At 40.5% G+C, this 13,869-nt stretch overlaps 1 protein-coding gene across 1 annotated transcript in view; it reads right to left on the bottom strand.

The window, feature by feature from the left end:
- Positions 1-12,081, bottom strand: part of LOC110003601 (adhesion G protein-coupled receptor L3) — a 219,866-nt gene extending 207,785 nt beyond the window's left edge. Inside the window, exon 1 of the mRNA XM_065950385.1 lies at positions 11,481-12,081. The gene's annotated coding sequence lies outside the window, so the exon portion shown is untranslated. The remainder of the gene's footprint in view (positions 1-11,480) is intronic.
- Between the last annotated feature and the right edge of the window lie 1,788 nt (positions 12,082-13,869).

Raw genomic sequence — 13,869 nt, 5'->3', positions numbered from 1 at the left:
GATAGCTCGCAGTGAATATCTTTAAAAATGTAGAAAGAAAACTTTTTGATTTCATCAGCTGCTGGAAATTTTGAAGCGAGTTTGGATTTTGACTTTATTTTGATCTCTTCACAAATTAAAACATGCAGCGCACTTCTTTAATTGGCAATCATTTTTGACAAATGATGAAAAGTCTTTTCGCCAGCTGACTGCACATTTCACTGCCCCACTTGGGCCAGTTAAAATTCTGCCTTTAACTATTAAGACTCATGATTTCACATTGTTTTCCTGTGATACTGGTGTTTTGTCAGTGATTCTTGTGAGAGCATCTCTTTTAATTACTGCTGACAGCATCAACATTTTTGGAAAGCACCTGCGAGGAATGTGTCATAGTACAGAGGCAGCCACTGCAAAACCCCTTCACTGCTGTCACTGCCATGAATGCCCTCGCTACACTCAGGCTGTAAACTTGGACATTGATGGTAGGGCAGGTTGTCTCTCATCAACTTGTATGGTGGAAAGTTTTCAAAACCATCAGTTCCTGGCCGAAAGCCGAGGAAAAGAAAATCAACATTAAAAGAAAAGAAAATCACCAGACCATGAGCTAGACACCGAAGATTTACAGCCTGGGTATTAGGAGGACGTCAACTGAGGAGGAGATGGTTTTTCTTTTTAAATAAATTACCTTTACTTCAGATAGCTTCTTTCCCTGAGTGAGGGTAAATTCATTACCTCTTGAAAGCAAAGTTCCTGTGCCAGTGGTTACAACCGTGGGGGCTAGGGATCGTGAGGCCCAGAGGACCAACATTTTTAAGTGTAGTTGACGGGAAAGATCTTTTTCTCAACCAAACCCACTCATTCCCAATCAGCAGCACAAGGTGTGTTGTTCCAAAAATGCCAAAATGTTCCATCCGCTGTATGTTAAGCTTGTACCCAGCCCTTGAGCCAAGGTGACAGCCCTGTGGAGGACGAGAGGAAAAGGCCCCCCCGTTTTTTTTTTAGCTTCTTGCCCGCGGGGGGGGGGGTTCCCTTCCTGCCTGCACGCCAGCGGTGTTATCTGCTGCTTATTATTTGGCTGAATGAGCTGGAGCGGGGCTCACGGGGCTCGCTTCTGACATAATGACTGATTACAGTCTTGTGGCTCCCCATCTAAGAAATCCCACAGTTGCCAACATTGCGCCGCGGCGGCACGGCATCACAGGCAAGACCAATGGAGGAGCGAATGGCGTGGAGAGGGGCAGCTGGTCTTTTCCAGTGACAGCGTAACTGCCATCCAGTCCTCAAGCTGTCATGGCTGACAGAGATGCTTGTGGGAACCTGGGTTATCAACCTACTTGTCATGAGGCACCTTGTTAACAACTGCTTCTTCTTACTGAGAGGCAGAAATGGGAATAACAGGTTATTTCCAACCCCAAAGCAAAACCATTTTAAGTCTCACTTCAATACTTTCACCTGGAGAAAGGCTTTACATACTAATGCATACAGACATTCAGCCCATTAGGAGTAATATGCAACACATGAACCATGCATAATTCACAACCTTATAAAGATACCATCCATCTTAACGTGTGAGTGTGGGCGCATGGCGCATGCAGATGTGACAGCAGTCTAAAAACAATGCCAAACCGGCTCTGTCGATAGCTACAGTTTCAAAACACCAAGGGAAGCCTTTCCGTCAGCAATTTTTCAAACGCTAGCTTTCAGGCAGTCAATTAAGTTCAAGGTGAGACAAAAATGTGTTGTCATTTAAACCGTTTTGCTCCACTGGGGCGGTACATCAATTCAGTCATCTCCATTCCAAAGGTGACAAAGGGTTGGCAGGGAAGTTTATATTTGCCAGAGGATACTCACTTGCTGCTGTCACTATACCAACCCGAGATAAAGCAGGTGTGTAGAGATTTAAATGCACTGCTCCCTGTGAACGGCGGCTAAAACGAGGGAGTTACAGGGGACTGCTCTTGAGGAGTGAGCTGGCTGAGGCAGAGGGTTCCACCAGATACCAACCCTCCTCTCCTACAGTCCTGAATCCAATCCCATCATTGATTTGGAAAATCAATTCAGCCTAAGTCACAAGCATAGGGGGGAAATGCTGAAATACATTTTTAAGGCACAAGTGGAACCAGATTTTGATCAATAGAATGAATACACTCTGATTGAATGCATTACAAATGTGGCTTCTTTTAATTAAGAAAAAAGGAAACAACCACAAAATAGAAGCATCAATCCTGTGCAGAAATAGTTTCATTATCCACCTCTGCAAATCTTGTCAAGTATGATTGGGGAGATGGTATTCTAAATGTAAATGGGTATTTTAACAGGATATTGTAATTATCATTCTGCAAGGTGTTCATGCATTAAAGGTTAAATTATTTTTCTGTCATTTTTTTTTAAAAGATGTCAACCCTTTGAGGAGCATAGATGGATTGCTGAACAAAGCAAGGGCACTAGTGGCTCAAAGGATTTCTGAGCCAGAGCCTCTCTACAGTGACAGACGTTTTTGAAAAGTCGATCAAAATACAACACAGTGTTGCCAAATAAATATAATAGAAGATTAATAGAAGAGTCACAACCATACTTAAAGAAGTCAAAAAATTAAAATAAGAAAATGTCAACAAAGGTGCAAATCAACTTCAGACATACATGAAATTACTTCCGACGCAAAAATAAAATCACAAAAACAGGACAAGATACAAACGGCCACTAAACAGTCCCACTGCAGACAAAAGTAACTGGCAGTAACTCTCTCTCTTCACGCCCCTTAGCCTACTCCACATTAGCAACATCCATTTAATTAAAACCGCAAGCGGTGACGAAGGGCCCTCGCACTTCGTGCATGTGGGGGTGTGTCGCGACCGCGGGAAACGCAGCAGCAGCAGCGAGTTGGGGCCAAGGAGCAGGCCAGGAGATGGATTTGTGTAAAAGTCGAAGCACTGACAAGTTCAAATAGGCAACGCAATGAAGATCACAGATTATTTTTACGTAGAGCAGTTCTGGCTGGCACTATGGTGATACATGTGAAATTTGGAGCAAATTTAACTTTGTATGGGAGGTAGTAATTACTCCTTGCAGTAGGGGGCAGTAGGCCACTTCCTGTTTGATGGCGAGCAATCATTTGCGATGGTCACACAGGCTGTTCAGGCTTATGTGAATGTGTTCAGAGGCAGACCATGATCATACATGTGAACGTTGAAGAAGGTAGAGTATTGTATATGAGAGTTTAAATGATTTTCTATCTTTGGCACAAAAAGTCAAAACGTCCAAGTTTGATTCCCAGCTGTGGCCACGCCCCCCTTGATGTACAGTCATGTCGTGTTCGGGCCCTAATTAGACCAAATTTTTAACAAGCTGGGGCTGGAAGACATTACAGTGAACTATTTTAGAAAAAAAAAAAAAACGTACACATATAGGAAAAATTGTTACGAATATGATAAAACACGATGAATGGTGCAGTCCAGTTGATCTCGTAAGTGGGAAATTCCCAGTTCCCATTCGGAAGTGTCAACTGGAACGCCCCCTGAAGTTGCAATTACGACTCGGAAACTCTGAGAAAAAAAAAAAAGTAGCCAGAGTTCAGATCCAATATGGCTGCTACGTGCAACGAAAGGGACGTTTAAGATGCAACTGTTGAGTTTATTAACAGCTTAGTCGTCTTTTTGTGGAATTAAATCACACACATCGATGATATTGTGCAAGTTCTCTCTGCGGAGGTGTTTTCCTGTTATTTTCGGTCAGAAACTATCACGTCGTGTGTTATTATCGTCTGGTATTAGCTAACAAAACAAAGGTACTCCTGGACAGCGTCCATGTTGCTTTTTCCGACTTGCGACTGGAACGCAGTTAACTCGGGTGTGACGTCCTTCCAAGTTCCGAGTTAAATTGAACGCGGCAGAAGTTCTACTGACGCTGAGTGTGGCTCAGTCTGGGAATAACAAAACATTTTCCAGATTAATGGAATCTCTACCTAACGATTATCCTAATATTAGCATCTATAGTTAATGAAGAACGTCCTCATAGGCGATCCATTTCTAAAGCAAAAGAGTGCTAATGTGAAAACAAAGTTATGAGGGTATACTTCATCAATATCACCAACACATGCTATTCACATTAATGTAGCAAGACAGCTGAATGCTAAAGAACCATCTTAGACAAGAATGAATCCATTACCTAAATCTTTATAAAAAATAAATAAATGCTAACAGAATTAACAATAACATCATATTGATAATAACCACGCTGATTTCTCCTGGAAAGGCCAAATTCCATATTCCATGTCTGCTACAAAACTACACAAAATGACAACAGAGCAACATTACTACTGCAAAGAGAAAAAGATGATTGAATAGATGTTTAACAACAGCAGAGAGGTGCAAAAACAACTATAAAGAGGCAACATAATGTATCTACTGTTTATACAGTCTGGGGAGCTTGTTGCCATGATGGAGGGGTGGGAGACTTTTACACTTCCTTGTTAAGGGGCTAGTTGTCTTATTATAGCCTTGATGAAGAGCTACTATACCTCATATCATTCAAGTTACACAGGAATTACCTGAATAATTTAACACTTTGATTACATTAAGAGTATAAAACACAGATTGAAGTCAGCATTTGCCGTTACCTCTCGGATTATGTCTGTTTCCCACTGCCACAGTGCACATTTCTGTAAGTGGAGCAGATGATTTTTGTGTGGCATGTGCAAATCTGCGCCTGAGTTTTGCAGATACAGCAGCCTCCGAACAAGGAAGCTATCTTCATTTCTCTTTGCTGCCCAATTAGTGGTCTGATCAGGAGGTCCCAGTGGTTTAGGGAGGCGTAAATACTAACCGTCATTTCCATTCATTTGTATGCGGCTGCAGGTGCACTACCTTATTATGTATTCAAGCCCAAACCTGCCTCCGAAACAGGCCATAAATTAACTTCTTTTAGAGCGTCGGTCTCAGAGAAGCATTGCATCTTTGTTTGAATCCTCTTTACTGGTCCAGAGTTCAGAAGGAAAAAAAAAAAACAACCTTTAGAACAAAGGAAAGCCATCAATTTTAGAGCAAAAAGTTGCCGTCATATTGTAAAATGCACATAGACAAATGTATCAGATTTTACAGAGTAGTAAAGCGGTTGATGTACTGCGGCTCTGTCAGGCTTTGTCAGTTTGATAGCTTTTGGGTACCTTTTAACACCACCAACTAGGTCGTAAGAGTGGCTTGGATAGCTTTAAATGCTAAGTTGACATTTTTGGTCCATATCTGCACTCCAGCCGAGAGAATGTATCCTTTGTACTCGAGGGTTTTAATTTTCTCGGGGCCTCTCTGTCTTATTGGGGCTGCGGTTAACAATGCCGTACAATAAACTGCGTTTTTGGAATACAGATACGAGTGCTAAAAGCGTCAGTGCAGATTTCAACCAAGTAAGGAGCAAGTGATTTGATCTCTGCACTGTTCACTGGTCAGACATACTGCAGAGGCCCTTATCTGTGAGCAATGTTCTTATAAGAATCCTTGCTGCAATGGAGAGATAGCATCTCCCTCTCCATTCTTAAAATGAACGCATATCTGCATCTGCAGAAGCTACTTAATGCTCTGCGCTCACATCCTCTTGGCATGCAATCTTTGTATCTCTGCCTGCAGAAGTTGTTGAGTGTTGAAATGCGTCCGCTAAGTGTTTTGACCCCCCCAGGGACAACTTAACTACATGTCAAATTAAGGGTGGTGGGGTGGCTTGCAGATAATGAAAGCTGCAGTCTTAAACATGAGATGTTTTTAAAGCACACTGTCTGTCACTGGTCACTGGCTACATTGAGCTTGACAATGTACCAGCGTTGAAGGCCTTTATTAAAATTGAATGCATAAATTAAAATGACGTGCTTGTGGAATTCAAAATAGTCTAGGCTTAGTGGGTTCTTTGTGCGTACATAGGGATAGAGTTAGGGTTAAAGTACCAAAAAGCATTTGCATCCAAAACTGATTTTGCCGTCATCCAATGTTTGACTAAATCCAAACATGTTTCTTTCTGATTCATTGTATGGCATTACCAGTAACTATGTGTATTGTTAAGTTCATTTTTTTCCCTTTCTACTTCTCACTGGAGTGGTATAATATTCCCTGCAAATCCGTTAGCAATTTAAATGAGGCTCATCAATACACTAAACTATCCTTTTCCTCTTAACCTAAATGATTATTTTGCTGATAACAGCCACAGATAACTGTCCTAGATTTTTTTTCAATTCTACTTATGAGAATGGTAAATACAAGACGGTAAGAGAGAGAAAAATATTGGGTTTGGCAATTTAGCTAAAGACAACTTTGAGATTTCTCTTTCTCAAAAGATATAAAAAGCTGCCAAATAACATCACACTCATTTTTTTTTTATGTGACATTTGTAGAAAACGCTTCATCACAAATATTCAGATGTATTTTTTTTCCCCCGTTTTAGATATTTCATGTTTTAATCCTTGATAACCTTATTTTTATCATCAGTGTCATCTGCAGGAGGGTTAAATGTAATTGCCAAACATTACATGAAAGCTGTTCTTTAGTTGACCTGCTAACATACTACATTCAATAAGCAAAATGTGCGATTCACAAAGCATCTGTTTGAGAAAGATCTCCTGTTTTCTTTTGACTTCAGCATGTGAAATGCTCCCGAACATTGGAGTCACTCTAAAAGACCTCTACAGAATCAAGAAAAGAATTGTCTGTTCTTTCCATCAAGCACCAGCTGAAGTCTCCATCACAACTCCAACCCCCATTTCCTGCCAGGAGGGGGTTGTGAAAGCTTGTCTCCAAACCTTTGTGTCGTAGCTCTTTTACGAGACGGGACAGCTAAAGTGTTGAGAGGCGTAGACCTCAAGGACCTTTTTCCTCGCTCTCGTGCTTTCACTTCTTATATTTCAGCGTTTTGCTTCTCTCCTTCTGTGGCATTAGTGCCAGAGAAAAGGCCCCCCAGCAGACAAACCTGTCTTGCTCCTAACAGCATGATAACTCCGGTCTTTGGGACCTTAGAAAAAGCGAGGGCCTCGCTGTAGCAGCAGCAGGAGATATTCTGACCACAGGAATGTGAACACAGTATAGAAGGTGCGCTCGCTTTAAATGTTTCCATGTACAAATTAAAGCATTATGTTGAAAAGATATTATGAGCAAATTGTGTGTCAAAGAGATATGACCCAGAATGTCTTTAGCCACTGAAGTCCGGACTTATCTATCGGGTTACACTGAAGATGGAGCCTCTTATTATCTGAAAATTGTGGGAGAAAAATCAGACAAAACATAATGAGTAATTTCCCATAGCTGAAGATGCTTCTGTGATGCCGAACAACTTCAGCATCCAGCCACAGTGATAAACATTTCAATGGCGAAAGAAGTCCCAAAAATCCATCATTAGGACAGCTTTCAGAGAGCCGTTTTCTGTTGGGTCCTCATTTTCTTACTTGTGCTGTCTTTGACAAATCAAAAAAAAGATGTCTAATAGTTCCAGACTAATCATGTCATGAGCACGAGGATTTAAAATAAAGTACAAAAGCTTGTTCAGTGCTTGAAACCATTCCCCTTTTTGTCCTTAAAAACAGTTCCAATATGCTTAATGAACAACTATCAAGCAGACTGCAAATAGAGTATGAGAGAAATACAGCAGTTAGTAGTCTCCCTGTGTAATATTTAACTAAATAAGGTGAGGCTCATGGTGGGATTGACACCTGACACAGTGCATCAGTGCTTCTATTGGCGCACAGTGAGAGGTCCCTGGTTAAAATTTAACTATTCAACCTGGCCTTCAAGTCCATCAAATCAAGCAGCACAGAAAACTAGAGCTGTTGTTTAAACTGATTATTTCCAGTAACAGATAAACAAAGATATAAAAGTTCAACCTGGTTAATCTGTTTGTTATTTAAAACATCAGGAAATTGTTAAAAATGTCCAAATGTCCTTAATCCCAATGTGATACCCTCAAAATGTCATGTCAGATCAACAGTCCCAAAACCCAAAGATATTCTGTCAACAGTTTAGAGGCTGGTTCATTTCAATCTATTTGGCAAACAAATCACTTTAAAGATTCTTCATTTTTTTTTATATCACTGAGTCCGTTTCTTCTTAGTAACTAATTGCTGAATCAAAAATGGAGAACAAATAATGATATATTTTGGTAGGTGCGTTCCAGGTTTTTCTCTTTCACCATGCAGCAGAGTTTGACGATTAACTGATGCAACGGATGGAAATGTGTAGCATGTGTTGAGCAATAGTTAACATTCGCCCTGGTTACAGCAATTTACTGTTTTCCTCTAACTATGAAAAGTTAGAACTTGAGACAATTGGATGTATTAGCCATTAACGTCCTAAAAGCTGGACAAAAATGAAGGTACCACAGTGGCTGTCTTCCAAACCAGCCACGAGCACTCAGTGGCTAACCAACACCATGTCCTTCTTTAAAATGGAAAATTAGATCCTCCAGATAAGCAAAACTTTAAAATGTTCATAAAAGCTCTACAGGGAAGAAAAAAAAACTTGTACTAGATTCAGGTTAAGTGTACTGACAAATGAGTGACCTTACAGTACATTATTCCATGAAAGAGTTCAGTGATTGGTCGCCATGGAGACCATCAAATTTGCTGCTATTGCAATCTAACCGCCAAAACCTGACGATTTAACCCTAACTACCAAACAACTTAAAGCATATCGGCACCTTTTGCATATCCAAATTGATTAATAATAACACAACTAATCTTGATTTTAAGTGCTAAATATACGTGGAAAACAGGATAAACATGAGAAGTGAATCACAACCAATCCACTCTCTGATCCCGAGAGAGATGACTGTACACTCAGGGCGAGAAAATATGAATCCAACATCTGAAAGAGTGTGAAGCATATGACCTTGACCTTTATATTCAGCTGTATAAAGCAAGGCCAGATCCCTAAAGGAAAAAAAAATATTTAGAAATAGATTTAAAAAAGGGTTCATTCACTCAGTTATTCTGCTTCACACCAACCAATCTGTATTTGGACAAAGCTATCACAGCTTGCGACAACTACAAGACATCTTAACAGTGAAAGAGACAAGTGTAAAGCTAGAAAGGTGCAGTTCATCTACAAAGAAAATGTATACCTTCATTTGTCGGTTCAAGATTAGAAAATAGGAAACATTTGTCACTAAGAGACTTTCAAGAATCTAACTTTGAAGAACGGTTATCCAAATTGAAACATCGGTAAAAGCCCCACCGTCCATAATATGAGCCATGAAGCCGTAACCTAATGAAGAAAATGAAAGAGCCCATGTCTCTATTCATACCACAACGACAAATTGGATTCCTCCTGGCTTTTGCTATTGTATCCAAAAAAGGTACAAAAAAAAAAAAAAAATCAAATCAAATAAATGGAACCGCCACAGGAAAGGGAAAATCACTCGCTGAAAAACTGCACTACATCAATGGGGTTGAGAGAGGCGACATCACAGACTGGTGGGGTTACTTTGGAGCAACGATACATGAAGAAGAAAAAGAAAACGACTGCTTCTCTATCAATGAGGGCGACAAATTAACACATATTGCTGTAATGGAATACAAGGGGAGGAACAATGTGCGAGCACAAAGTGTCGGACTAAAAAAAAAAAAAAACACATGATAGAATGAGTCACTGTATGCAGACAAAAGCAGCCTTGACTAACTCATTCATGAGGCGGCTAATGATTCCGGTAAAGTGTGTTTTTCAGGGAAAGGCTTGTCACCATTTCTGTGAAAGACAAGGGAATGTAATTGATTAATACAATTAAAAAAAATGAGTTTTTGCAATAGTTAAACAGCATGAACTTGTGGAAGAAATTGAAGGTGATACACCACAAAAAAAATAAACACTCTGCCCGTGTGCCATCGTTCCTTATCTCTATGTGTTTCTTTGCCCAATCAATATGTAGCACACGCTCTCCTCCTACAATGGACTGCAAACGCAACAAAAGTTCATCTAAGGCAAAGGAGTAATTGTTTGATTTCCATACAGCATCCTCCCATCAGGTATCACACCAGATGCAAGGTTCAACGGCTGTTAAATCAAATAAAAGCCGAGGTGATATTCCACCAAGGGGGCAATTAAGTGAATCAAAACAGATGAACACAAAGTGAAGATAGACACCACTGTTTAGTCAGAAAGCGTTCAATATTGAGTTTAAGCAAAGGAGAAAGTCAAAAAGGCTTGTGCTGTTGGTAGAGGGGACTGCATGTGTGTGTGTGTGTGTGTGTGTGTGTGTGTGTGTGTGTGTGTGTGTGTGTGTGTGTGTCATCTGCTTGAGGGCACTTCTACCAATGCAGATTACGTGACAGATGGCACTGCAGCTCTGGATAAAATGAATGTAATTGTCAAATAAGGATACAGCCGACAATAATGACATTCTGAGATGCATCATGAGAGTCAGTCACTCGTCTGAATCACACAAATCCTAAACAAGATAAACACTCATGCGATAAGATCATCTACAAGTTATTTAATTTAGGAACAAAAAAAAAAATAAAAATAAAAAAGGATCCGAGCATATTCCAAGCCTCCCATTGGAAATGAAAACATCAGATCTGATTCAGAGTGATAGGCTTGGGTACATTTTCACTTTGATTTTGATGTTGAAAGACAGGGTGCTGTCCTCACATCAAAGCATTCAGCAACAGTGACCCCTCAACCCTGCACTTCTTTCAGAGTGAGAAAAGCATGTCTTCCTCAGCATGGGCGATATTCCTACTGTAGCCTATATGTGCAAGAAATCCAGATATCTGAGCAGAGACTCTGTTTTTCTTTTTACTGCAACACATCTTGCCCAACAAAAATAATGTAAAAACAAAAAACATTTAACTAAATGAAGAGGGATATCAAGTATGTTTGACATTTTTACATCTTTATTATTTTATCCTTAACACACACACACACCTCATGTAAAATGCAGTGTGCATATATCCTCCTAACACCCCCAGTACATTTTAAGCAACAAACTGCAACAGCATGCAGGCCTGCAGAGGTACATTTCTGGCATCAAACACCCTTTTAAGACACAATTTACAGACAGCTAGTGTCTTAGCCTGTAGCATAAGCTCAACAAATTCCTTTTGGAGCTGGACGATATTTCTATTTGTAGGCTGCCTGTATCAAAACTTCATTCATAGGAATGCATCAAACGTGCAACTTCTTTACAAAGCCGTTTAACATAAAAGCATATTGTTAACATCACCAAGTAAGGGGATTAAAAAAAAAAAACCACACATCTCCTCTTCCCTTAAGCTCCTATGATTCGAACAGGAAATTGACATTTTTAGGCTATCAATATGTGGCGCGTTGATCAGCGCTGATTGCACCTGAACGCATCGATAACCCAGTTAAAGTAATTAAGAGAAGAGTGCATGCCAAGACTGGCATTACAGAGCGCATCAACACTGCTGCAGGGTTTCATTCATTCACTCAGTCACTCGTGGGCTTTAATATCGCCCTCAGCTGAATAACCGTAGACGTGCGCACATGCATTTTGTCAAGGAAAGTCACACTTACCGCGGATTTAGAAATCACTGGTGCAGTGGAGATAACCGCTCACGTCCTTCCATTCAAAGTAAAAGCGATACATTCACTGTAAAGTCTCTTGCAGGCGTTGGACACCGCTTCACGCGCAATGCATGGAGGAGAGAGAATCCAAATAGTTCAATATCCTCGTTAAATGTAAAATGGACTCTCGTTTAATCTGCCGTGCGTCCACAATCCCGAGTGTCCTGGTGATGTTGCGCGCAGTAAACAGCAGCTTCCTCGCGGTGTATCCACGGCACTGTTGTAGGTACCCCCCCCTTTCTTTACATCCCTTTATGGCACGAGGCGTCCTTCTTGTGCGGGGGCTACATCACGTCCCGGAGCTGGAAAAAAAAAAAAAAAAAAAAAAACGACCTCGCCACTCAACACAACAAAAAAGAAAAAAAAAATATCCAGAAGAATTGGACACACGAGGGATGAAGGAAGTGGAAATATTGTGAGGTTAAAAAAAAAAAAGAAGAAGCTCCGCAGGTGAGAAAAGAGTCCAAGTTGTTTGGGTCCCTAAAACCTGAGCTCTTTTCTGCGACTATGACAAACCAATTGTGCGCACTGGCTGGGAGTAATTCTGTGTGGAGACCAGTGAAAGGTGAGAGGAAAAACTCGGATGTGGATTGCCGCTCTCGCAGTATACTCGGGCTCCACCTAGCAGAGATAGGACGCTACAACCCCTTAAGAAAAAAAAAAAAGCATCTCTCTGGCTACGCTTTATCTTGCCTGGGGGCTGGCAGGGAGACCTATGTTATATTCTGTCTGTGCCTGAGACTGCAATTTTTATGCGAAATCCACTGCCTGTTTCTCTGAAAAGTGAAAATATGGCGCATGAACTGTCCATCAACTGTTTGATTTGAGCTGATGGTAGATATGATCAACTGTTTTCTTTAAGGGACATTGTTGGCTTGCATGGAACTACTGAAGATGAGATTAAAGTTCCTCTCTTGGCTCAAATCACATGGACTTGCTGAAAGCTGATAATTATCTCTATGATTAAAACATAATATTGCACCCGATAGTAGGCTATACTGGATTAATATTACCATATGCCCCATGTCAAAGAAATCGAAAGATCTATAACACTCGAGAAAAGCTGGTGATTGAATAATGCAAAGAAATGCACAATAATTTTTTTATAAAGAAAATAGAAACACTGCTCTCTGATGAGAATATTGACGTTTGCATGACATTTTCACAGGATGTCCTAAAGATGAGTTCATGGTCTTTTTTTTTTTTTTTTTTTTTCTCTATCTGCAGTCATACTGATCAATTTGCTCGAAGCTGTTGAAGCTCCATGTTTTAACCGCACAGTACTCGGAGATGTTTTTTTTGTTTTTTTTTTACTCTATTCTAAGCATGAAATGTCATAAGTTTGTCAAAATGGTCTTTAAAACGGGACAAACTCAGTTGTTTTGATGAACAGTAGTGTTGAAAAAGTACCAAAGCTTTTAAAAAAATGCAGATCTTAAGTCTACTTTGAACCGAAAGCACACTGAAAGAGAGAGTCTAAATTATAAATATGATAGCAATGTTTCTGTGCTTGAAAATGTAAAAGTTATCCTTGGGGAGGGGGTATTGTTGTTAGCGTGAAATGTGTGAGCATTTATTTCCACATGGTGTTCAAATGATCATCAATTTGAATGATTTCTCACTCGATTCCTGCATTCGGTCGAGATTTAATGTCCAAAAGATGAAACTAAAGTACTGATGACCTTTGAACGCTGCACCAGCTGCACGTATACCAGCTGGAGCGAGCCTGCCTCAACATCTCAATCATCCCATAGCCCAATTAATCACTTTAATAATCCCCATTACAATCAAACAATAACAAGTAATCATCCAATCACTCACCCAGTGTTGGGCTAATGAGCCCAATGTGAACACGGGCCTGCTAAAAGGCTCGTGTTTCGCACTTGTTCCCTGACTCAGAAACACCTTGAACCTTTGATTTCCCCATGAAAAATAATGCGGCTGCCTGTTATCTTTCCCCGACACTCCCCCCCCCCCCCCCCCCCACCACCACCACCAACCTCCAGGTATAGCACTGACCGAGGCCATCTTCCACCACACTTGCATTAAGCAGATAGCTTCAAAGTGACACTTTAAATGCCATGCAATAAGCTGCTGCTGCCACATCCGCTACATGATATATGAGAAGTTCCAAAAAAAAAAAAAACAGAGTCCTATGGCATTAGCAGTGAGATGAGGACGACGCTAATATTGGAGACGCACATGCCTGCACACTCGAAGAATACAAGTCAGATCATCTCCTTTAGCTCTCCTGAATTACACATTCTTCATCGTGGATGGTATAAACAGCTTCGCGTGTCCTTCGCCGAAATGGAAAAGCGTTTCAAAAACGTGGAAA

The sequence above is a fragment of the Labrus bergylta genome, chromosome 22, assembly GCF_963930695.1.
Source record: "Labrus bergylta chromosome 22, fLabBer1.1, whole genome shotgun sequence".
Classification (NCBI taxonomy): domain Eukaryota; kingdom Metazoa; phylum Chordata; class Actinopteri; order Labriformes; family Labridae; genus Labrus; species Labrus bergylta.
This window is presented reverse-complemented; position numbering and strand designations above follow the sequence as displayed.